At 42.7% G+C, this 25618-nt stretch overlaps 1 pseudogene; it reads right to left on the bottom strand.

Annotated features, from left to right (window-relative positions):
• Positions 1-1492: 1492 nt before the first annotated feature.
• On the bottom strand, positions 1493-24145 carry LOC113199292 (heat shock cognate 71 kDa protein pseudogene; annotated as a pseudogene).
• Between the last annotated feature and the right edge of the window lie 1473 nt (positions 24146-25618).

The following is a 25618-nucleotide window of genomic DNA, read 5'->3' as shown; positions in this document are numbered from 1 at the left end:
TTAATGTGGCACATTTGTCATAACTGCCTTTTGATTTTTCAAATAGGTCTATTTACTATTAAAGAGTTCATATCCAACTCACCCATTCAAGGCACAGTTCCATGATTGAGCACCCTCATAAAGTGCTGTGTACATCCCCATAGTTGAATTTTAAATACATCCAGTACCTTAAAGAGGAATTCTGTACACCTTGGCCCTCACCGTCACCCATTTCTCTATTTTTTCCAGCCTTAGGAAACCACCAAAGCACTTCTGTCTCTATAGATGTGCCTGTTCTGGGTGTTTGATCAGGTGGAATCACACAATCTGTGTTCCTTTGCACCTGGCTCCTTTCCCTTGGCATAGTCTGTTTGGGGTTTATCTACTTTGCAGCAGGTACTATTACCTCCTTCCTTTAAATTGTGAATGATATTCTGCTGTACAGATGCCCCCACATTTTATTTATCCACTCATCAGTTGATGGACATTTAGAATGTTCCTACTTTTTTGGCTATAATAAATAATACTACCATTAATAATCATGTGTGAGATTGTATCCTGATGTTTTTATCTATCTTGGGTATATAGGAGCAGAATTATGGGTCAAAGGGCTGTTTGATGTTCAGTCTGTTGAAGAAGGGCCAGGCTCTTTTACAGAGAGACTGCCCCACGTGCATTTCTACCTTCAGTACTTAAGGGTTCCAACATCTACATCCTTGCTGACATTTGTCATCTCTCTTTGTTGATAGCCTTTTTAGTGTAAAGTGACATCTCCCTGCAGTTTTGATGTAAATCCTTTGATGGCTAAAAATGTTCAACATTTTTTCATGTGCTTATTGGCTAATTCTATTTCTTCTTTAGTGAAATGTCCTTTCAGATATGTTGCTCATTTTAAAAATTGGTTTTATGTATTTTCACTATTGATTTATGAGTTAATAATACATTCTGTGTACCATTCTCTTATCAAATATGTAATTTGAAAAAAATTATTCAATTCTACATGTTATCTTTTCACTTTCCTGATGGTGTTTTTTGACACATAGACTTTTTAATTTTATCTCTCTCTTACACACACACACACACATACACACACACACACAATTTGCTGCCTATATTTTTGCTTTCATATTTAAGAAAACTTTACCCAATTTAAGCCTCCACCTGAATTTTTAATTTAAATTAATTTAGTTTAAGGCTCAGCTGAATTTTTAATTTTTACCTCTATATGAACCAAAAGTGAAAGCCCATAACACTGACCTTGTGTCTCAGAGACTCAGTTCATATTTGATTTACACAGTGACACAATATTTCATTGTAGTTTTAGTATTCAGGTAGCAAATCTTTGCCATTTTTAAATATTGTTTTATTTAGACATTGCATTTTGCCCTTACAATACAGTACTGATAAAGTGCAATGCTATCTCCTTCCCCTGTGCACATGTTCCATATTATTCAAGTATTGAGATTCCCAATGATTTACTATAGCATCAACTTTAAAACTACCATGGAATCTGCTACAAATTTGGGCCCTTCCATATCTTTCTGTGGAACAGTGCTGCACCTAAACTTGGGCTGGCTTGATCAACCTCTTCAATGGTGATCCCAGAGGAAGCACCAAGAGGGAGGAGCTCCCCCACCAGGGAACCCCCCAGGCATCCTCCCAGCATACCTCCTGCACTCTGGGACAACGTGGTGATGAAGGGGTTGCAGACCTTCTCCAGCTCTTTTTACCGATGTTCAGATTCTTCCTTCTCTGCAGTTTAATTGGTATCCATCCCATTGATGATTCCATTACATTTGTCAAAAATCTTCTGTTTGTCCTCCTTATTGATCTTGACTTGAATTTTCCCATTTTTCAGCTTCCTGGACCATGCACTCAGTGTCCTCCTTGCAAGAGCCTTCATCATTAGTGATGGTAATCTTATTCTCTTTTCCTGTACTCTTGTCTAGGGCAGAGAAGTTGAGGATGCTATTGGTGTTAGCATCAAAAGGGACTTTAATCTGAGGAACACCATGGGGTGCAGGAGGGAGGTATGCCTGAGAGTCCAAACTTGCCAAGCCAGTTGTTGTCCTTGGCATGAAATGCTCACCGTCCTATACCTGAACGAGCACACCAGGCTGGTTGTCAGAGTAGGTGGTGGAGGTGTGCATTTGCTTGGTAGGAAGGGTGGTGTGGAGCTTGGTCATGACTCCACCAGGAATTTCAATACCAAGGGAAAGAGGGGTGACAATCAAGAGGAGGGTATCTTGTACATTTGCAGCTTATATCCAGATAAAACGGCTGCCTGGACCCCTGAACCAGGAGCACAGCCTCCTCAGGCTTGATGCCTTTATCAGTTCTTTTTCACTGAAGAGGTCCTGCCCGAGCTTCAGAATCTTGGGGATACGAATCGAACCACTCAACAATACAATATCATGGATTTGTGACTTGTCTAGTTTGGCATCTTGAAGAGCTTTTTCCACAGGATCTAGGGTGCCATGGAACAGGTCAGCATTTGGCTCTTCCTACTGAGCACAAATAATGGAGGTATAAAGAGAATAGAGATAATCAGTAGAGAAAATTGTAGAGAGAGTCAGTCTCAGTACTGGCCTGAGTGTTGGAAGGGAGGGTTGGCTTAGCTCTTGGTGCTTAGCTCTTGCACATGCAGTGTGGAGATATTGGATAGCTCTTTTGTTCTCACTGATGTCCTTCTTAGGCTTGTGCTTGAACTCAGCAATAAAAGTCTCTCCTGCTAAGTAGGTGTCTCCTGCTAAGTGGGTGTCTCCAGCTGTGGATTTGACTCCAGAGTTTCCATCCTTAGTAGTGAGATCAACACATGGAAAATCCCTCAGGTAGCAAATCTTGATGGTGATTTATGTAAATATGGAAGTATTTACATGTAAGTAATTCGAATTAACCTACCCAGAAATAACTTTCTATGTTTTAATATGTTTTTCTTTTAGAAATTTTGGATTCACTGTAAGTCCCTAAGATAATCCAGGGAATCTCCATGTACCTCACTCCCAGTTCTCTCTGTTGTTAACAATTTACATCAGGATGTGACTTTACCATGGTTCTGAACCAATTAGGATATATCAGATTAACTGCTATCCATACATTCTTTGTACTTCCTGAGTTTTAGTTCAACATCCCTTTTTTCCTTCCAGGACCCCATGTGATTTTTAGTTAGCATGTCTTCTTGAGTGACTCTTGGTTGTGTCAGTTTCTCAGGTTTTTATTAGTTTCGAAGACCTTGGCAGTTTTAAAAAATATTGGTCAGGTATCTTGTTGAATTCATGTAGAGTGAATAAGAATGATCTCCAACTGGTATTTTCCTGATGCTTTTCTCATGATTAGAATGAAGTTCTAAGACTACATTTTAACCAGTAGTATGGGATTATAATCCAGGATATAAAATAAATAGCCATGAATCTATATTGATATAAAAAATTGATTAGATAATTTAAAAATTCAGGAAAAACAGACAAGTGTCTTGTGCAGAACAATTGTAAATATATATGGATATTCTGCCCTTGAGGTGGAATGTAATTCTCACTGTCTCGGAGTGTGGACCATGCACAGGGTGGACATCAATTCTTCCCCACTCAAACCTTCAGATGAGAATGTATCCCAGCCAACTGCTTGACGGCAGCCAGTGAGGTACTGTGCAGAGGGCCCAGCTACTTCAGACCCCGTGTCCTATCCTTCAGAAAATGCCAGACCTCTGGGTGTTTCTGCAGACCTCTAAGTTATTGGTAACTTGTTACAAAGAATAAAAACTCAATACAATTGATAACAGAATGGTTATGAAATATTCTCTCTGAGAAAGTAAAAAGTGAAGTTTAAGGGGAAAAAATCAGAGATCCAATTAGACCTTTATGTTGTGAGATTATTGTTTATATTCAGAGGAAAAAAAATTAGTTGTAATATACATTAAATCTACTTGTCTCAAATAGTAATCTTATCTATGTGATATAGATGAGTTAGTTCTGTGAATGATTATGATGTCTTTCCTGGCATGTTGGAAGGACCATGCTACAGGTCCCAGGTAGATAGATAGTTGTGATGCAGGTTTTCCACAGTCTTCCACTTTCTATATTGCAGCTGGATTTACTTGTGACTCAGGAGTGAGACCAGCTGATGAACTTTGTACAGTGATGGGTTAGCAGGCAGGACCTGGTTCACTTCTGGGCTGCAACATTTAATTTAACTTTCTGTTTCAAGGTTTCTTGCCCACTCTGTTACAAGCAACAGTGAGCTTAGAGATAGATGGTCCCTGCTAAGGCATTCTGGATTCTGAAAACAAAAATTGTGAAGAGCAGGCCCCTGCTCTCAGCTTATGAAGGGCATGTCACATGACAGGGGAATACATTTTCATTGTTTTAATTTATTGAAATTTTAGATTTCATATTTTCTATAGCATAACAAACTCATCCTGTTTCATATAAGGCTCCGATGTCCACTTCAAAATTTACTAAATGTATAAACTTGAGAAAATTGCTCACATTCTCTGGTTGTTTCTACAGTTATACAGTGGAGATGGGGTAAGAGTATGTAGCTTTTCAGGGGGTTATTAGGATAAATAAGTCATTTTTTTTAGTATAATGTCTTCCAGGTTAATCCATTATCATTGAAAATGACAATGAGTGTTTTCATTCTCCACTCATCCACTAATAGGTTGCTTAGATTGATCTGTGCCTTATCTGTTGTAAGCATAGGGCTTCAGATATGCCTTCAAAATATAGATTGCAATTCCTTTGGATATATATCTGGCAGTGAGGGAATGGACATTATCAACTAGCTGTCAAAATTGTGGGAATAACTAGTTATTCCTCTTCCTAAGCCTCAGTTCCCTCTATTTAAAATATGAAAATCACATAGGACATTTGACAGAGGTTGTTTTAAAAAATAAATAAAAGTTTAAGAGGTAAAGAGACAAGTAAAGAGCAGACACATACTAAGTGCTTAATCTTTGTTTGTTATTTTTTTCCTTTTATTTTTTTAATTGATTTTATTTTTTAAATACATGACAGTGGAATGCATCACAATTATTATTACACATATAGAACACAATTTTTCATATCTCTGTTTGTATATAAAGTATGTTCACACCAATTCATGTCTTCATACATGTACTTTGGATAATGATGTCTATCATATTCTATCATCACTGCTAACCCCTGCTCCATGTTTTGCCCTCCCACCTATCTCCCCTGTCTAGAGTTCCTCCCATGTTCCCCCTCCCAACTCCACTATAAATTAGCCTCCTTATATCAGAGAAAACATTCTGCATTTGTTTATTGGGGATTGGGTAACTTCACTTAGCATTATCTTCACCAACTCTATCCATCTACCTGCAAATGCCATGATTTTATTCTCTTTTATTGCTGAGTGACTATTCCATTGTGTATATATGCCACAGTTTTTTCATCCATTCACCTATTGAAGGGCATCTAGGTTGGTTCCACAGTTTAGCTATTGTGAATTGTGCTGCTATAAACATTGATGTGGCTGTGTCCCTGTAGTATGCTGTTTTTAAGCCCTTTGGGTATAGACCAAGGAGAGGGATAGCTACTAAGTTAGCAACGGGGACTCAAGATAGGGCAGTTGTCAGTAATCAGGTCCTGGACACTCAGAGCCAGTTTTGCAGACATCAGAGGCCCTAGGGATTGGAAAGGAAGAGACTGTCTAGCTGCTTGCACCTCTCTTCTTGCCACAGACTGGTTTCTTGGGCTGCTCCCTTGAATGTGGGGTGGGTGTCCTGGGCACGATGCTGCAGGTTGTGGGTCAGGGTTCTGTTTTTGTCCTCAATCTGGTCATTGTCCCTGTGTAGTTTAAAAGCCCTCATTTCACTGTCATAGTGACAATCCTAAGACAAAAATCATGGTGGAAGTTTCTCTGCCTGTAACCCTTTGATGATGCCCATGTCCCCAGGATAAGTTCACAGGCCTGGGCATGTCACTGAAGGCACCCTGTGGTCCTGCTCCTTCCTGTGCTTCCAGCTCCATCCCTGCACACTGTGGGCAGGCTGTGGGCTTTGTCCTGGAGCAGGAACCATCGTTTCCATCTCCACTGTAGTCTGGGGCTGCTTCTCGGCCCTGCTAATGGTTGTCTCTGTAGGGATCAGCTCCATCCCAAGGCCTCTTCTCTCTCCCTCCCTGCAGCCTCCACTTGGCCATCACACTCTCCTGAGGCCTTCACTGAAGCCATGAGGCTCCTCATCCATATTCCCCATTCACCATGTGGCCAGTTCTGCCCCAGTACCGACCACTTCACATAGGGCCCCATCATTCCAGGTGCCTCTCTATTCCAGATGGGAGCTTCCCACAGGCAAAACCTGCTCTGTGGGTCCTCCTCCTCAGGGCTTCCAGCAGGTGCCGGCACATCTTTAATGTTCAGCACTGAGTGAAAGACAGGGATTAGGACGGACATTTTCTAACTCCTTTTTGAAAGTCCTTTCCAATACATTGCATCTTATGAAAATGTGACATTAAAAATGAATTCTGGAAGATAAATTCAAGTGGTCAAGTGGAACCAAATATGATTAAGGCATTTTCAATCTGTCCTTCCTGACATTTCAGGAAATATCTCTATTCTGAGGTTAAATATGAATCCAGCCAATTCTAAGGCAAATGCTGTTCTCTGCCTGACAGTCAAAACAGGAGAAAGGGGCTCTTTCTGAGCATGTATTTGTGTCCTGGGATGGAAACACCTGACAGTTTTCTGATTAAGACTTCTGTAATGAGAAATTTGGTGCACCAAGAAAAGAGCCAACCTAAGGCAGAGAGAAAAAGCAAATCTCAAAGATAAAGCTAGTGGAAAAGACCAGATTCAGTGGACTTTAATTTCTGAACCTCAAATAATTGAGAATGGTGCAGATGTGTGCACAGTTTGTGAACTCGTGTGCTCCTAGACTCTCGCAATCTAGGCTGAAAGCGTGTATGGTCTTGCAACAAGAAAGAGGAACAGCAAAAATGCAGGAGTCATAATACAAATAAAAAGAGGGCATGGAGGGGTTTGAAGTAGCACACACCCTGCCTCAGGCACTTACCAGTGTGGAGGTCAGATCAGGCTGAATCTGTTTAGGAGTATGTGTTAATTGTAATTCAGAATCCTTGATCTACTGATGGTGTGTAAAGTTATCTATTAGATAATAGATAAATTCAGCCATTTAGATAATAGATAAATGGGCTTAATTGCTGATGTTCTAGGAGAAATGTGTATTGAATTTTTAAAGACAGATCTTCGAAGACTTTGTAACAAAGTAGATCTACAAAGTCTTGGTCAGAGAATGAATTCCAAGGAGTCTGTGTTGAGCAGGAGTGAACACCCAATGGCTGACGGTGTCTCTTGTGTTGGGTGCTTTTTATTTGAAGCCTCACTACTTTTATATCATTAGTTATCAAGAGCACTTCATCCTCATTTAATTAATCAGTTACCTAATTAATATTTGTGTAATATTTTTAACAATTGAAGCAAATTGGGAGACAGGAGAGGATGACGCATGTCCACATACATAACTGGGAATGTACCAGTTAAGCCAATCCAATTGGACCAACTGGATAAAACGTTAACCGATTCAGGGGTGGATTTAATGTTTTGTTTTGCTGTGGTTTGCTTGGCACCCAACACCTCAAATGCAGTGTGAAGAAAATTCAGTGTCTGCAAATAAAAACTCGGGTTAATCATGACCTTTTCCTGTTGCCCTATGAAGTTGAGCACCATTGGGCTGTAATATTCCATGAATCTGGAGCAAAAGAACAGACAGGTCATTTATTTTACCAAGATATGTTCTAGCCTGGTATTGCATATGTTTCTAACATTGCCCGAGTACATGCTTATATATCATTATGCACCAACAGCTCAGTTTGTTGGGAATGTTTTAGACTCTGATTTTGTTCAGTCCTTATGCAAACTTTGTTCTACTTTGGAGACAAAGGATGACCTTGGTTTCAAATGGACAGATATGGACTCCATGGATTTCAAAACTGATCTTATTTCACCAAGTATAAAGACAAGGAAGGCAAATTATGATCTGTACTCCTGCTTGCCCCTCTCTCCATGTGGCAGGTAAGACCACTGGACAGCCAAGGCCTTTCTATTGAGGACTGATTTGGCTTTCCAAATCTCCGCGTGTGGTTTTCCAGGGAGCACCAGATGGCCAACTTGGCCAAACCTCTTCCTATTCTTTGTCTACTCACAATTTTATATTATATGAGACCTGCCTATAGAAAGTTGTTCAAGTCCTCTGTATCTCCTGTTGTTTCTTGACTAGGTCTTGAAGATAGAGGCTGAACATGGTGAATGGGAGAGGGTGTGCTTTCTAGGACTTATGAGTATAATACAAAGGGAGAAATAGACCACCAAGGGCTGAAGTCACCTCCAGCCTCATGACATGAGGACAGTCCTAGCTTCCAAAGCATCTCTCCTCCAGTCCCACTCATGGGCTTTGGAGGAGGCATGGGGGTATGTGTGGAGGGCGCAGGGGAGCTTGACCCTGGCGGCAGCACACAGCCATTGAGGAGCATTGGCTGAATGAGAACCAGTGTTCTGACTTTCTCCCACTAACCTCTTGTCTGTGCCACTAGCCCACAGGGGACCAAGTGGTCAAGAATGGGTGATTTCCATGTTTCATATTCTGTACCCCCTTAGCCTGTAGGTGAGTCAGAGTGAGCCCTGGCCACCAGCTGGCAGAACCCTGGCAGCAACCCCACTCAAGGGTCTGCTTCATCTGCGTGGCCCATCACCTGAACTTGGCCAGACACCCTACATGTTCATCTGTTTGTTTTCCCTGCCTGCTTCTTGACTCTGGGTCTCGGATGCCCTTCTCTGCATGGCCTGCAGCTCCCAGTCATGGCTCCCCTGACCCCTCAGTCTGTGCTTGGTGAAAAGGCAAGCAGTCTCAGGGAGCCCCTTTACCTTGCCAGCATCTCCCCCAACTTTCCAACCCTTCCACAGAGGAGTTCTTCACAAACTTGTTGTAAGGGGAAAAGATGTGGCTTACGTAGTTGAAGGGGAGAAATAAAGAATATCTACATGTTTCTGCCCTTTTCTATGCTTTATTCATTCAAACCACTCAATATAATTTCACTCTATAGGTTCTTAATCAAGAAAATAACAATCCTTAATCCTGGGCACTGCGATAGACATAATTAATCCACAGCAAACAATTCTAGGTTAATCCTAAGCACTACAGACACACTTCATCATGACAGGCTCATGACAGACATTCCCTCTCCATGCTAAGCTCAAATGCCAGGTCTCAAGACTCAAGCCTTAGGCTTTAAGTCCAGCAGATGCACACTCAGACTGTGGTGATCAGGTCAGGAACCGATAGAGGTCTCTCCTGTGGTGGGGTTGATGGCCAGTTGAGGAGAGGGTCGTAGGGAGAAGTTGCAGTTCTCACCAGGGGCAAGATGTGGCTGTAGAGTTTGAGAGCAGTGAGGAAGATGCAGAGGATCAGCAGATGATGAGAAGAATTGGGCTGTCAGTCCACGTCCTCATCAGGCTCTCAGCGTGAGGGCATCAGTGTCGGCTGGCTGAATGTCTGTTCATTGGCTCCATCACTTATACTAAATTTGGGGGCTTCTGACCATCCTTTCAATCCCTATCAGCTGCCACTGGGTTTCTCAGTGACGTCATTTGCCCTGAGGTTAAAGCATCTGGTTTGGTGGTTTCCACCCTGATTTTCTTGCCTTTTACCCTTATGAGGCCAGGACAACATGACAGAAACTTCACTCTGAGTTTGTCAGGATGGGGAGAAGTGACTTGTTTATGTCAGGACTATGTCTGGTGGTCATACTAGAGGGCTCCGTAGGTGCCTGGTGAGACTGCAGGTTTCAAAGTGGAGTTTTAAAATGGAGTTGCTTAGGCTCAGGCCTAAAATCATCCTTACAAAACTAAAGGTTTTTTTTTTTTTTTTCTTCCCTTTGTCAGAACAAGAACAAAAAACCCCTTCTGGGAGTCCTCTTTCCTCCGTGGTGCCCTCATTTGTCAAGGAAGGTGGCAATTGCTGCTACTCCATCAACATAAGAGAGGTCATTTGCAGGGTACAACCCCGTTGTTATCTTTAGAACTCACCAGAGGGGCATGTGCTTTTCAAAAGTGGCTTTCTGAGGAAAATCCCTGTACTTTTACAACCAGTTCATACATTATATAGATTTCCTTTGTCTCTGACCTAATGACCTCTGTCTTCTCCCAGATCTGACCCTGGGTACCACATCCCTTATTGCCAGGACCCCTCAGGTTCCTCTAGACTCTATCAGTTTCCTGGAGTCTCCCTGGAGTTGCTGTCTTCACCAGTTTTTGAGGAGCAGGGGTCAGTATTTTGTAGCTTGTCCCTTGTGGGACTTTTTCTGGTGTTTTCATCATGGTTGGACTGAGACTCTGATGTTCAGGAGGAAGATGGTAAATGCAAGCTCTGTCTTCTTCACATTACATCCAGGGTACACAGCCACCTGGCTTCTGGGTGTGGATGTTGTCCTTGCTCACCTGGCCCAGGTGGTGCTTCTCAATGTTCCCCACTGAAGTTACGTCTGCCCACCCCTTCTATGCCATGGTCTGCTGCAGGAAGCACTGTACACGGCCTGGTAAGGAGTGAGAACTTGAGCTTCATCAGCTCCTGGAGCCCAGGCACCTGCAGACATTTTTGGAATTGTGCGACAGAGATTTGTTTTCTTCTCCAATTGTTCGTTTATGAATCATTTTTAACATCTATATGCATTAATGGATATTTATTTATTTATTTATCTTTTTTTTGGCAACTGAACCTAAGGATACTTTACCACTGAGCTATATCCCCAGCCCTTTTTATTCTTTAAGACCTAATTTTCCCAGGGTGACCATGAACTTGTGATCCTCCTGTTTGCGCCTCCCAAGTCACTGGGATCCAATGATATTTATCTTATATGTTGGGTTATTATCCAATACCACTGCATTTTTTTAATCACTCAAAGTGTTCCAGCTTTAGTGGATAGGGTTTTGCTAAATAACCCTGAACTTGCAATCCTCCTGCCTCAACTTTCCAAGTAGCTAGGATACAGGCACGGGCCACTATGCCTGGTAGGGTTTGTTTTATAAAACACAAAAACTTACCTCCTGGAAGGAATTTCATGTTCTGTGATGATGGGAGGGAGGATGTCTATGTCTAATTTGTGTAGTGATTTGGGCTTTCCATAGTGATCATCATGAACTGTGCAAAATCTCAGTGCTTCAAATCCTCCTGTTGTCTAACCCTTGTGGGTCTGATACTATGGCTTCATTGGAGTAGAAAAAACAAAAACAAACAAACAAAAACTTCTATAGGGTTTTAGGCAGACACCAGTGACTCAGGAGGAGGTAGAGTAAGGGCTGCACAAGGCAGAAACACCATTCTTCACCCTTCCAGAACCAAAGACTTAACACAGTCAATGTCTATGATATTTGACACTGAAGCTGCCATATCTAGACAACTCCAGATATTGATCTCAATGGGTGGAATAATAAACACATTCCATTATGAACATTCAGTTAGGTTGCCAGTGCACAGAGTACAATGCCTGGCGATGCAGTACACATTTAATAAATATTTATTAGGATAATTATGTATATTTTGAATATCTTGTTCATTTTATGACATATTTATGATTGCTTAAATATCTTAACTACGTTAATCCCAGTTTTGTGGGTTTCAGTTCTGACATAGCTTTCCCCTGTGTCAACTCTTCTAGTCCTTCCTGGTAGGCATCGGATGATTGCTATTTTTGACTTGAGTGCAGCTATGTAAAAATTACATTCAACAGAAAATCTCTGAAAGGAAAACCAGAGCTGTCACTTTTCTGGATGCTGAGATGGCAGGTGATTTTCAAGTTCATTCTTCTTTTATATATTTTCAAGTTTTCTGGGATAAGCATTCATTATTTTGTTAATGATTAAATAGGCTTTGTTTTTTTAATGAAAATGCTTCTATTGTTGATAATGTTTAGTCAATAATATAAATTCTATTCCTTATTTTGGTTAAAACTTAAAAACTTATAACATTCTAGCTGGAAAAGTTTAGGTTAATCACAAAAAAATGTCATAATCATTAACAGATCTTCATTCCCAATTCCTGCTCACATCAGGCATGGATGGTGGAAATGCAGTTTCCCTCAGTGAAATGGGCTGGCTGAGAAATAAAAGCTAAGAGAAATAAAATGGCGATAAATCACAGAACACAGAAAGTAATTTCAATTGTGGGGGCAGGACCGGCAAGCTGATCAGATGGATCAAGCTTAGACTCTGGCAAAATGGAGCCTGCACCTGTTTTATTTATATCAGGCAACATCAAAGAGATTCTATAGAATGTTCTTCTTCAAACAAGGTTAAAGGGGGACTGTTCAATTCCTAATGGGTGACACCCATCTCTGGAGCTACAATGAGGAACCTTCCTGGCAGAGCTGAGAGAAAGGTCACATGCATTGGGCAATCTAATGCCCTGGGAGAGCCACGGATAGTTCAATGGTAGGCCTAACTCCCCTGGCTTCAGATAAAGAGAAGATGCTCATGTATTTCACAGATGGCTTCCTGCACCCAAAATAACGGGTTTCTTCAAAACAAAGAATACAAGGATTTGATATCCTGGTCTCTGGTTAAAGATGCAGAAACTCTCCCAGAGACTAGGGATCCTTCTCTTATGAGTGGTGGCTACCAAGATGAGAGCATACCACCCTGTCCTCTGCCATGGCACCTGGTTAATTGCAGGAGCGCTTCCTTCCTGGCGGGTTCCATGGGAAGTTCTACCTCCCATGGCCATCAGGCTGGGGTCAGGCACCCTTGCGCTTTGAGGCGTGTGTCTTTGATTCTCTCATTTCTGGCTGAGTTACTAAAAGCCAGACATAGTGTGGAAGTGGATTTGGGGGCCGACACAGGAAGCGAGATCGCTTGGTATGCAGCAGGTGCACTGAGGTTTTCCTTTGAAGTCTGTTCAAGGGAAAGGTTTTGCTTTCCAACAACAGAGAGATGATTCTCCTGGATTGAGCTTGGAGTTTATCAATTTGTGGAGGTCAGTCCAGAGCAAAACCACAAAGCATCCCCACTCAGCACACACGTTAGACCTTTGCCACGCCGGCACTCTGTCCTGAGGCGATCTGGGCGGTGGAGAGTGGGTGTAAAAGGAAGGGACGATCAAAGTCGCAATGGACTTGGCTAGTGGAACGCGCGCTGTATCCTGCTCTTTTTATTTAATAAGACAAAGTTTTATTTATCAAAATATTTATCACCCTCTCACCTGCAGGTGTTTCTGATGCTAGTAATGATGGTGATGATAGTGATGGTGGTGATGGTGGTGATGATGGTGATGTTTTCTCTAAATAATAAGCAGCCCTTTTTCCAGAACAGTTTCATACCTCATGCCTCAGGCCACATAAGATAGAACCAAATTAGCAATAACTTACTATTTTGACATTTACCCCCACTAAGAGTTGCCAAATCCCCTGCAACATCTGCATTTAGTTTTGTGACTTTGGGTGGGTTTTGAGGGTACTCAGGAGCTGGTCTTGCTGAGGTCCCAGTATGACCATCAGTGCATTCTGCACAGTTTGTCCCTATCCCTGTTTCCTCTGTCCCCACTGCCAGCTCCACTACAGGTGCATCGAAGCCGCTCATTCTGTATCCAGAGTCACTGAGGTGGAGCTGTGCTCTGCAGGAGAACTCTTCACCCACGACTATTGACTTGGCACCCTGGTGCACAGGCCAGCACCCAAAGTCTCACAAGAGAAACTTGTGTCTTAGTTTGTATTTCCTGCCCCTTTCCTCTCTTCAAAGCAGTTGGTAGAGTCTGACAACTGATTTTCAAGACAGACCTGGGAATCTGTGGGTGGCTGCTCCATCCACTCCATTCCCTTGAGGGCTCAGCCCTCTCCTAACAGGACCCCTGCTTCAGGGCCACCTCAGCCCTCCAGCATCAACCCCTCTGACACAGGCCGTGGGTCCCTTTCTGCATGACTCCTGTCTGGGAGCCCTCTTGCCTGAGTGGCCCAGGGTTTATGCCCGAGAGCATTCCTTTAGTCTTTTTATTAATTATTCACGCCCATGAGCATACATAATCTCTCAACTCTCTGAGTTTCTATTCCCTCGTTTGTAAACAGAACAGAACTAGCACCGTGGGGAAATTATAAAATGACACAATATGACAAAAACAACATTTAAAGCCCAGCTCTGTCATAGCAAGAGTGTGATTTAGTGATGGATTCGAATCAGGTGACTGAGCAAGCTGAGAATCTTCTGGAGGAATACACGGAAGATGGGAAGCTCTCTGGCAAAATGAAGACCGTGTTAGGTTCTCCACATCCCTCCCTGCCTGGAAATTCCCTACCTCAGGTGAAAAATGGACTTGGAAAGGGAACAATCCAAATGCCGCAGGAGTATTGAGGAAAGGAGAAGCGACCCTTTCCTACTCACGAAGTGTCTGGGGCTGGCATCAGCCTGGGGTCTGCAGAAACCCTGCCAACTGTCCCCACCAGGCTTAGAGAATTCTGCCCAATGTTGTGAGTCTATGAATGACAGCATTAGTGCCTGCTCACCAGGACTCTATGCCTCCAGGTTTCCTGGGCTGGACAGGTGGGGAAATATCACTGGGTAGGGAGCAGTGAGCCCATCTACAGCCTTGAGTGTTCAGAGGTCTCAAGGTCTCCATGCACACTTGGGTTTCAGAAATATCCAGGCCGCTGTGAAAGGAAATGTAGGTCAGCACACCAAACATGGTATCACACGATACTGGAAGCCTGAGTGAAAGACACTCATCTTCCTCCTATCTTGCTTCTCTCCAGGTGCAACCTACAGTCTGAATACAGGATCTGTCCATAGAAAGATACAAACACCATATCACACAACTCTGGCCTCATTTCACAAGCTGGTTTTGTTGTGGTCTGTTCCCAGCAGATGCTGGGGTCTGCAGCCTGGTCAACTGTGACACCTGCATGTGGTTCACAGCATGAATGGTGGAGTTACCCTGAGAGTCCTCCCTGATGAATGTCCTGGTGACCTTGGTGGACTCACACTGTGATGAGCACCTCATAGATTTCTCCTTCCTGGTTTTTGTCCAATTAGCTTCATTTAGTTCACCAAGGTGGCTGTTTCTATATAAAGGTTCCACCATATTTTTCCCCATGTGTACTCTAGAAGGACTGGAGATTCATAAACAGGCCCTTCATTCTGTGCAACTGAGGCAAGTCAGAGCCTCATTTACTGAGGGCTTTGTCCTGACACTTTTCTGTTACATGGAACTCTTGGACAGGCAGGTGAACTGCTCAGACGCTGGCTCCAACATTGTGGCTTCCCAGCTCACAGGCTGTTGGAGAGAACAATATTAGATGGGGTCAGACAAGCTCAGGATCTCAATTTGGGGAGTTTGACTGAATTGGAATAAGTTCTGTGGTTGTGAGAAGACAGTTACAACATGCTATGCCGGAACCGCCAGAGAAGAAGCTGGATATAGGTGAGGAATTCTAATTATAGGCTATGAGTGAAGAAACCTTTCAATATTCAAGCAGACCATACAAAGATCTTTTCAGAAAAATTTATGGAAGAAGCATGCCAAGATCCAGCCTGGGCAAACCATGCTTGCAGAGAAAGTAATTATGAGTCGTTAACATATGAACATCTTCTTAGCTCCCACTAAGAGCAAAGGCAATGCTAACTTTCAAAAGTGTTTACTGTGAATGCTTCATATACATTGCCACTCGTTACAAGGATTAACTGTGGAGCAGAGACCCGAGGGTGTCTGATAATGGAGCAACTTGGAAGTATATCTCATCTTTTGCATGTCAGGAAGTAGCCTCCAGGGAGAATGCTGAATACAGAGGCAGGCAGGGCCAGGAGAGAAAGCTCCGGGGAGGGGGGCTGTGTGCCTCTATTTGGCAACAATACAACATTCCAGTGGGCCTGTTGGATGTTAGAAAAGACAGTCAGGGAGCCTAGCAAGGCCAGGCAGAGTCCACTGGCCCTTCTGGAGATTGTCCCGCAGAGGCACTGAGCTTGTGTGTCCCAGAGAAAGTCTTTGTCCTCTGACAAGTGGCCTTTAATCATGGGCAGTGATCAGTGGGGGACTACTTCAGGTGGATGCAGGGAATCCCAGCACACCATGAGCACTGGGCAGCACCAGCACTTGTGAAATGATTGCAAGGACTCCGCAAAAGAGGGGCCTTCCTTTTACATGGACTGAGTCATCAAAGTACAGGTTTTACTGTAACAAGCACTTTTCTGGAAAAATTCACAGTGAGGTGGGTTAAAACAAAATATGCACTTTGTTGCTAACTAAAACTGGAAATCTGTGGTTCTGAAAAACTTCACAAAAGATATTCAAGCAAAAAGGATGCTGAATTTAATAAGCATTTAAAAATTATTAAATTATGGGGAGAACAAAGATGCACAAATCACATGTGCCATTTTATGATTTTAAACCATCTAAGTTCTCATTCATGCACATTCAAATCTAAAGGAGAAAAAGACATACTTGTCTGGGTAGGAAATACTGAGCAGTAAAATCACTTGTCTGCCATTCAAAATGTCTTCTTAATTCTTCATACCCCATTTTCTAATGTTTTTGGAGCTCTGTCATCATAGGATTTCATTCACATGTTCAAATGCCAATGAGTCGTCCTGTACCGTGACTTGGCATCCTTGAACTTGGTGCTTGTACTTTGTGCCTGTGCTGTACTGAAAGAGTGCAGAGAGGGAGTGAGAGGAGTCGAGGTGCAACCAGAGATCCCAGAAAGCCTATGGCCCACCACAACACTGAGGGTAGATTTTTATTCCATTTGTAGTAGAGCTGGTAACTTAATATTTTGTTATTTTCTCTAAAATAAAGTTTGATGCTTAAAAGTGAAGTATCAGCATAATTTTCTGTTCTGAGTCATTTCTGGTTTCAAGGAGAGCATCATTTGTGGGGCATCCACTGCCCACTGCAGAGAATACAGAGATCACATATTTTGTAAACTTCTGCCATAATCCCCACACAGATGCATCTGATTGCTCAGACACACTTGGACTCCTGTGGTCTTCAGGTCCTTTTCCAGGCAGCTAATCATTTTTCTTCTGTGGTAGCGAGGGACATGGGTAGGAAATGTTCCTTTTCTGACCCCAGGTGGAGAATACAGCTGCTTCCTTTAAGCATGTGAAGTTCTGCCTTGAGAAGAACTGAATGGTCTGCAGCATCTTCCAGTTCCAAATCACCATTCCATGATGGATCAACTACTGAAAGTTCTTTAAAACTTTTATCAGAGAGTCTCTTTGTTAGTAGTGTCGGGTTTGGATGTTCTGATCAAATCTTCAAGGAAAGTATCGAGAACCCCTTAGAAATATCACAGATCTGATAAGAAAGTAAGGAGCCTCTCAGCCAACACCTAGAGCAGAGGAAGGAGACAGGGAGCCAGGGCACCGAAGGACCAGAGCTCCTGCAGCCCAGCATGTGTGTGGGCCTCTGTGGACTGAGGTCCAGGGTTTGCTCAAGGAGAGCTCACTTGGAGGATGCTCTGCCTTAACTGAGATCCCAAAGGGAAGCCACTCAAGATTCACACCTGCACCTCAGGGAGGTGGCTTCTTATCCCTTAGGTCAGGTTTCCTCAGAAGCCAACTTTAGAGGCTTCAAGGATACAGAGCCAACAGGAGATGTCTATCTATCTGTCCATATGTTTGTCTTTCTGTCATCTGCCTCTATCTCTAGTATTTATTGTAAGAAATTGGCTTATGTGTTCATGAGGCCTAGAAGTCCTGTGGTGTGTCATCTGCAAGGGTGGTATCATTCAGCCCCAACCTGACAGCCTGGGAACTGGGGGCACTGGCTGTGTGAATCTTAACCTGAAGGCAGGCGAGGCTAGGAAGGCTGTCCCACTGAAGCACAAGGAAAAGAGGGATGGATTTCTCCTCCTCTGACTTTTGTCCTATTTAGACCTTCAACAGGTTAGATTATGCCCACCACATTGGGGAGAACAGACTAAACCTACTTATTTAAATGCTAATCTCAGCCATATACAACCTCCTAGACTCTCCCAGAGCCATGCTCAGCTGGACACCCAGGGCCAATCGGATCCACATAGGATGAGTTACCCAGAGGAGGATGGGAGTGGAGCCCACACCTGATGGCCACTCTGTACAGAGCTTGGAAAGGCTGGCCTGCTTGGCTGAGTGAGAAGGACATCTGCAGCCCTTTCCAACTCCAGAGCTCCCTGTGTGGTTGGGTAAGGCCACTGGGTAACTCCATTGCAGGTCAGCTGTTCTCTCTGCCTGTAAGGACAGACAGCCCTCTTCACTAAGCCTCCTGAATGCCAGACCCCAGGGCCTCCCAGTCTTTTTCTTAGGGATCCAAAGTCTGACAGAGAGTGGGGATGTGAGTCCCAGAAGAGAGGAGGTCCAGAGCTTGTGTTGAGCAATCGTTACTGCTCAGGGACATGACTCAGAGTAGGTGTGAATTAGATTCAGATTTCCACGGGGAGACCTTTCCTACCAGCACCTTCCACTCACAACTGCTTGAGGGTCATCTTCAGGGCTGCCCACTGTCCTGTGCTCAGTTCCCCAGAGACACTAGTACCCTTTCAGAGCCCCGGAGTCTCAGGGGCTTGCAGTGAGAAGCTACTTCCTGAATGGAGACCAGGAGGCTAGAGGACCCCAAGGACCATGACTGAACACAGATTTGATGGGAGTAGAAAGGAAAGGGAGGGGACCTGCACTGAGCAGCTGTGGCAAAGGTCCAGTTCCAAGGCCATGTCATAGCTCCTGTGCACTCACCCTCCCCTTACGCCCAAGCTCACTCCAAGTGCAGACTAGCAGCCAGCCACTCCCTGGGCCAGACAGGGAGACATCCACGTCTACTGTGAGGGAAGAGGAGCCTCCCAGGATTGCAAATCCCTGTCTGGATATTTTTAAGAGCAACATGAAGAAACAAGTGAGAAAAAGAAAGAAACAAATTCAAATTAAGAAGGAATTCAGGAGTCACAGTGAGGGAAAACCTCTAGAAACAATGAGAAAGAAGACTATCTAGACCTATAAATAAACCCAAATATTGAATTTGTAATAGATTGTGCAAATTTTTTATTATATACAGAGTGATTACTACAAGCTTAAATATATTACTGTAGTAATAGAGAGTTTTAAAAGATGACTAAGCATATTTGGAAAAGTAGAACTTTGAGAAAATAAAAAAATTCATACAATCATAAATTTCAATCATACAATCATAAATTTCAATGCTCAGCCTAAGAAATACAGATGATGGTAATGTGCTGTCAAGAGTCAGGTGTGGTGAGGCACGCCTGTAATCTTAGCAGTTCAGGAGGATGAGGCAGGAGGATGACAAGTTTGAGGCCAAGCTCAGCAACTTAGTGAGAGCCTTTCTCAAAATAAACAATAAAAAGGGCTGGGGTGTAGCTCAGTGGTAGAATGCTTGCTCAGCAGTCTTGGGTTCAATCCCCAATACTGAAGAGGAAAAAAAAAAAAAGGAAAGAAAAGAATGTGCTGACAGAAAATAGTTTTGGGAGAAATGAAGAAGGCAAAACAGGAGAATGTCAAGATTCCTGTGTGTTAAGACACAGGAATGCCTACAATCGGAGTTTCAGAAAAAAGGGGTGGAACTAGAAATATTTGAAGAACCAGTACCAGTGGCCAGAATCTTGCAAATTAGATGAGCAATGTAAATGCACAAGTCTGGAAAACTCAGAAAGAATAGGTGTGAAGAAAACCATACCATGACACAATTTATTTTTCAAAGTGATAAAGAAAATAAACATTAAAATAGGTGGAAAAAGGGACCCATTACATAAGGAAGAATGAAAACCACAATCATAACTCAACCTCAGAAACTATGCAACCCCATAAAGAAAGGAAGGGGGCCTTTATAGTATTTCAGGGGGTTGCAGGAAGATCAATATAAAATTCATTGGCCAGAGAGACACAAAAAGAGAAACACAAAAGTAAAATAACAGTGAAATGAGAAACCCCACTGCCTGCAGGTCTACACTGCAAGGTACACTCAAGAGAGCTCTTTAGGCATAGGAAAATGACAGCAGGTGCAATTTATACACAAAAGACAAATAGCACCCCAAATAGTAAGCTGGAGGACATCCATACAACAGCACGATTTTCAGCAATAAGGGAACAAAGCATGGATACATACACAATGCAATTCAATCTCCAGAAAGACTTTCTGAATGGCACGTACTTATCCTTATGGATTCCTCTTATACAAAGCTGTAGAAGAGGCAAAACTAGTGTATGATGAGAAGCATCAAATAATTTTTTTTTTGTTCCTGGAAGTGTGGGTGCAAAGATTAACTAAAAAACCAGTGATGCAGTCATGGTAAGGTTTTTATCTAAATAAAGGTTTGGGTTCCAGAGGTGGACATATTTCTAAAAATTCAATGAACATAGATATTGTTTGTTTATTTCAGTAAATTTTATTCTTAAAGAAAACATATAAGCAAATATTGAACATTAGTTAATAATATGTGTGCTGATTACCTATGGTGAGGTCCGATATCTGCAACTGACTTTGAAATGTATCAAGAAATGAGATGATTAATAGATTGATAGAGGGATAAGTAGTTGGACATATAGGAACTTGATGAAACTGTTATATATCAAGGCAGTATCTAAATGGAAGGTTACAGGAGTTCATCATAACTAATTTTTTAAAACTTATTTTATATTTGAAATTTTTCTTGATAAAATTCTGAAGAACAATTAGCAAAAAAGGAAAAATGGTAAGACCTCAATCACAAATTACTTAGAAACTAATAGTAGAGACAACTTCATCCCAATTATGAATTCTTATGTAGGGTTTCTTATGTGGGAACCACTTCTCATTATTTCTTATGAATCATAAGGTAGTAGATTGGTAAGTATAATAACATCACATTTAAGAACTTCTCTTTATCAAAAGAAAAATATCAACAGAGAAAAAAAAAATGAACTACCCAGTACAAGATGAATCTCTAACATGGAGGGTGAATAAGGGTGTAGTTCCCAAGTCAGATCAAAATCCCTCCAGGTCAATATATAAAGGAAGTGAAGCAACACAACAGGAATAATTGAGCAAAATAGTTGATCCGAATTTCACCAAAAAGGCAATCTAAACAATGGTTGTCAGCATATGACTAATAAATATACATTGTCCCCCAAGGATAACATAAATACCCCAACATATCATATGAGTTCCAAAGTCTACCACATTGGGCTGTCCAATGTGGCCCAGTGAAACCACCTACCATTGTCCACATTTGGTAAAATCACTCTGGAAAAATCTCATGTTACCTCTCAGACTTGCGCACCCTAGTGCCTTCCCTGAAGAAACCACAAACCCATCGACCAACCCACCTGGAAACACACAAAAGCAAAATGCTGAGCAACAGAAGCAAAAGAAAACCAATGGGATAAGCCGTGCCTAAAAAACCCTATGCTGAGTCAGGATGCATATCTCATCAGTACAGCCATGGAAAGAAAGAAGTGGTCCTCTCTGTGGTCATGGCCATGGTGCTCTCATTGGGTCCTGATGCCCCTGGGGTTCTATTTTCTGACATTAGTGCTCTTGAAATTTGCTGCTCGGTTTATTTGTTAAAATATACAAATGTTTATAAACATGTTTAATTTACTTTTCCATATGCATATAATCTATATATAAAATATATTCTCTCTATATATAAATAGTGTTTTTATAATACAATGTTATTGATAATGATCAAAGTCTGTATTTTTTCATATGCATGAAAAAATGAAATTTTTCTGGAATAAAAACATGTCCCCTAACTTTGATGATCTCCCTAGTGACCTTTACCCACACACCTCCTCACGAACCTATTCCTTGGGATGCCGTGAACAAAGGAGGATAACCCAGGAAAGGAGACACAAAGTACAGAGCTGCTCCAGGTTAACTTGATGGTTTGTCCAAAGAGACACAATTGGGCCTAAATCCTGAGGTGTCCCTCCAACAGAGATCAAAGTGCTACTTTAGCCCAGAACTTCTGCATCAGCTAGAACAAGTAGGGTCCCCTCTAGCTCTGGATTCATGGTCCTCAAAATATGAGAAGCTGGTAGATGCGGAGGATGTGTAGCCAGAGAGTAATAATAAAATGATCGTGATAATGATACCACCAACAGGGAATCCTCAGGGACTCACCTGGCTGGTAGTGTTGAAGGTATATCATATATGTTGCTTCGCTGAATTCACATACCAGTTCTATGCAGTAGAGCTAATTATTTTTGTCACTTTACAGTTAGAAACCTTAGGCACAAATCTAGTAAGTTGCCCATGGTGACAGAGCACACAGGAGTCACAGCTGGAGTTTAGACGCAGCTGTTCGCCCTGGAACCACCCACCTTTGACCACAATGCGGTTTGGTAGAACATCAGTTTTTCTAAATAGCAACCCCTTTTTGACTCTGTGTTAGTGTTACTTCTAATGCAACTTAGGAGATCTAGCAGTGCATGTGTTTCCTTAAACCTTCAACAATGTTCCACATAAATTCTGTTCTCCAGAACCAGTAGGTAGCTGACGGATTAGCCAGAATGATAAAATAAGCAAAAATCAGGTTGAGAGTTGTACTGAGGCAACTAAAATGAAATTCTGCACAACTTCACTGCCAAAGGATAGACGATTCCATAATTCTACAAACAATTGAATATGTTAATCTTAGGTTACACAGGAAAAGCTAAAATGTAGGGTTTAATATGTGAGCTACCTCCACTCCACTCCACATCAGCCTCAGAGGTTAAGAAAGATTTTGTGATTTTGCTTTTACTCGTCTCTATTTTTCGCTGAAGAACACAAAGATTGTGTTTACCCAGCGTCACTTTAAGAGTTGCCAAAATGTTAATTAGCAGAGCTTCTTTTTTTTTTTGTTATCATTATTATAACAAACTTGGCTCCTGGCTCTGCATTTCCAGATATTAATGAAGCCAGCATGGCTGTTTCCAAACCCAAACATGAGAACAGCACTGTGCACGCTCCTCAGCGCGGTGGAAAACTCATGTCAGGACGTGAAGGAGCTTCCAGCAAGGGCCTCCCTCTCCCAAGAGCTAGGGAGGCACACAGCCAAATTCTCCTTGTCTGAGTCATCTGCACTTCTGCATGCTGTCTTTAGGAAGTGCTAGGATTAGGAATTAACACTCCTTAAAGCCATTAGTCCCAAGTGCTCTCACTTGATGGCCCCTGATCCACAGGGGGGGCTGAGACCTGAGTTTCTGTGACACACAGAACAGGACAAAAGGTCACACCACAAAGTGCTCCTCCTAGACACAGGCCCTGGGAAAGGAGCTCAACTTTGGGAATAGAGCAAGTCTTCCCATTGGCTCTTGGCCAGCAAAGAGCAGGAAGATGTAACTAGCAAGAACAAGGCCATCTGAATGGAAAGGACAGAAACTGATAGTCACAAACAAGGAAGGTGAAAGGGACAGTCCTGTTTGTGGGTTCCCAGTTCAGCTGGCTTCTGTTTTAACTTTTAATCCTTCTCCATGTTTTTGCAAGTGAGGAAACTAAAATTAAGTTTCATTCCCAGAGTGGAACTTTCATCAAGTGGTTTGACCCACAATGGAACCCAACTGTCCTCTCACTTCACCTAATCTCTCTTGATCTGTTCCTTATCAACAAAGAGAATGACAATGCTACTCACCTCCCGTGGTGGTTTTTAGGAACTTAAAACTAATGAAAATGCAGCCCTTTGGAGAGGGCAGGGCACAGCAGGGACTGTGGAAGCTGAGGGCTGACTCTCCCTTCCTGAGGAAGCCTGTCCAGGACTGCTCCTCATGCTTTGCCTTCTGACCACGTCAACCACACCTGCTCTGGCCCAGTCCTTTCCTTCCTGTCATCCAGGTCCCATTTCAACCACCATGTCTTCCTTAAACAGGGCCATGGTTTCCACCCTCCATCCCTCCATCCTCACCTTTCTCTGCATCCTGAAAACGCTCCTTCCTTGTTGGATCTTTGCTATCAACATGAAATCAAATCGCAACATCTTTCATCTAACAAGCCAACAGACACCCAGCTGGACCCCTCCAGCCTCTGTCCCATTTGTGTGGCCCCCACCCCTGCCACAGAACTCCATGGAAGGGCTATTGGGTTGTGGGGTTTTGCTTCTCCTGCTTCCGAGATTGCATTCCAGTCCTGGGTCTTCCTCTTCTCTCCACCCATGCTCTTCCCACGATGAGCCATTGTTAGATCCAGCAGGTGACGGTCCACCTTCATCTTCGTCTTCTTGACCCTGCAGCCTGAGAGGCACCTCCCTAGCACCCCTCGGCCCCACCTGGAGACACTCTCTTTACCCTTTTGTGGACACTGCATCTGCTGCTCTTCTCCTGCTGACCTGGCTCTTCTGCTTTCTCTGGCCTCAGGGTGCAGGTGCTCTGGCTTTCAGTTCCTGGGGTTTCTGATGGTTTTCTGTAGTGCCCACATCCGGGCTCACTGCTTTCAAATGCCTTCTAAAATGGGATTGCTCCCAAGTACACAGCCTTTCCTCAACTCCTGATGCAGATTTCCAAGGTAGGCTGTCTCCCCTTAGATATCTTAAGCCCTTTCAAATCCAGATATTCAAATCCAGTCCAAACTCCCAAGTCTGGTCTCTGTGGTCTCTGCCTTTCAATAACTGACATGTCATTCTTCCAGTTGTCCCTCGAACATCTGATGCTATCTCTAATTTTGTCCTTTTCTCCAAAGGTCAGGAGTGATCCCTCAGGAAATACTCTTGACGGATTTTTAAAACGTATCTAACTGTGACCACTTCACCACCTTGAATGCAGCCACCCTGATCCAAACCACCAGAAACTTCATCTGGGTATTGGCACGGATCCTAAGTGGTCTCTGTACTTTACCATCATCTCCTTTGAATTGATCAATCTGATAGTCGGAGATTCTCCTAAGACTAATCCTCTCCTCTGGCCTTTATCAGAGGGAGAGAAGGTGCACATTGGTTTTCAAAAAATTAAAATGTAACATTTTTAAAATTCACTATTATACTCATTATCTGCTGTGACAAATTATCATAAATTAAGCAGCTTAAAACAACATGTTATTTCTGTGGAATCTCAGCCTGGCTTAGCTGGATCCTTTATTTTTTTTTGTTTTTTCTAAAAAAAAAAATTATTTTTTTGTTGGTGCCCGTCAGTTACACAGAATAGTGGGTTTTGTTGTGGCACATTTGGACATATATAAAAACACAATTTGGTCGATTTCACTTCTAAATACTCCCCCCTCTCCCCTCCCTGCCATCCCTCGTCCCATACCCAGCTGGTCACCCTTCTTCTATGGTGTCCCTTTCTTCTCTGTTTTTTTCCCTCTAGTTCCCACATATGAGTCTGTACTCAAAATTATGGTCTTCAGTTCTGTTCATTTTCCTCCAAATGACATCATTTCACTCTTTTTTTAATGGATGAATAATACTCCATGGTGTATACAAACCACATTTTCTTTATCCATTCTTCTGTTGACAGACACCTAGGTTGATTCCATAACTTGGCCCTTGTGACTAGTGCTGCTATAAGCAAAGGTGTGCATGTATGTCTAACGGATGCTGCCTTTAGTTCCTTTGGATAAACACCAAGGAGTGGTGTCGCTGGACCACATGGTAGTTCTGATTCTAGATTTCTGAGGGAGCTCTGTCCTGTTCTCCAGAGTGGCTGCACTGGTTCACATTCCCCCGGCAGTGTGTGAGTTCCTTTGATC

The sequence above is a fragment of the Urocitellus parryii genome, chromosome 9, assembly GCF_045843805.1.
Source record: "Urocitellus parryii isolate mUroPar1 chromosome 9, mUroPar1.hap1, whole genome shotgun sequence".
NCBI lineage: Eukaryota > Metazoa > Chordata > Mammalia > Rodentia > Sciuridae > Urocitellus > Urocitellus parryii.
This window is presented reverse-complemented; position numbering and strand designations above follow the sequence as displayed.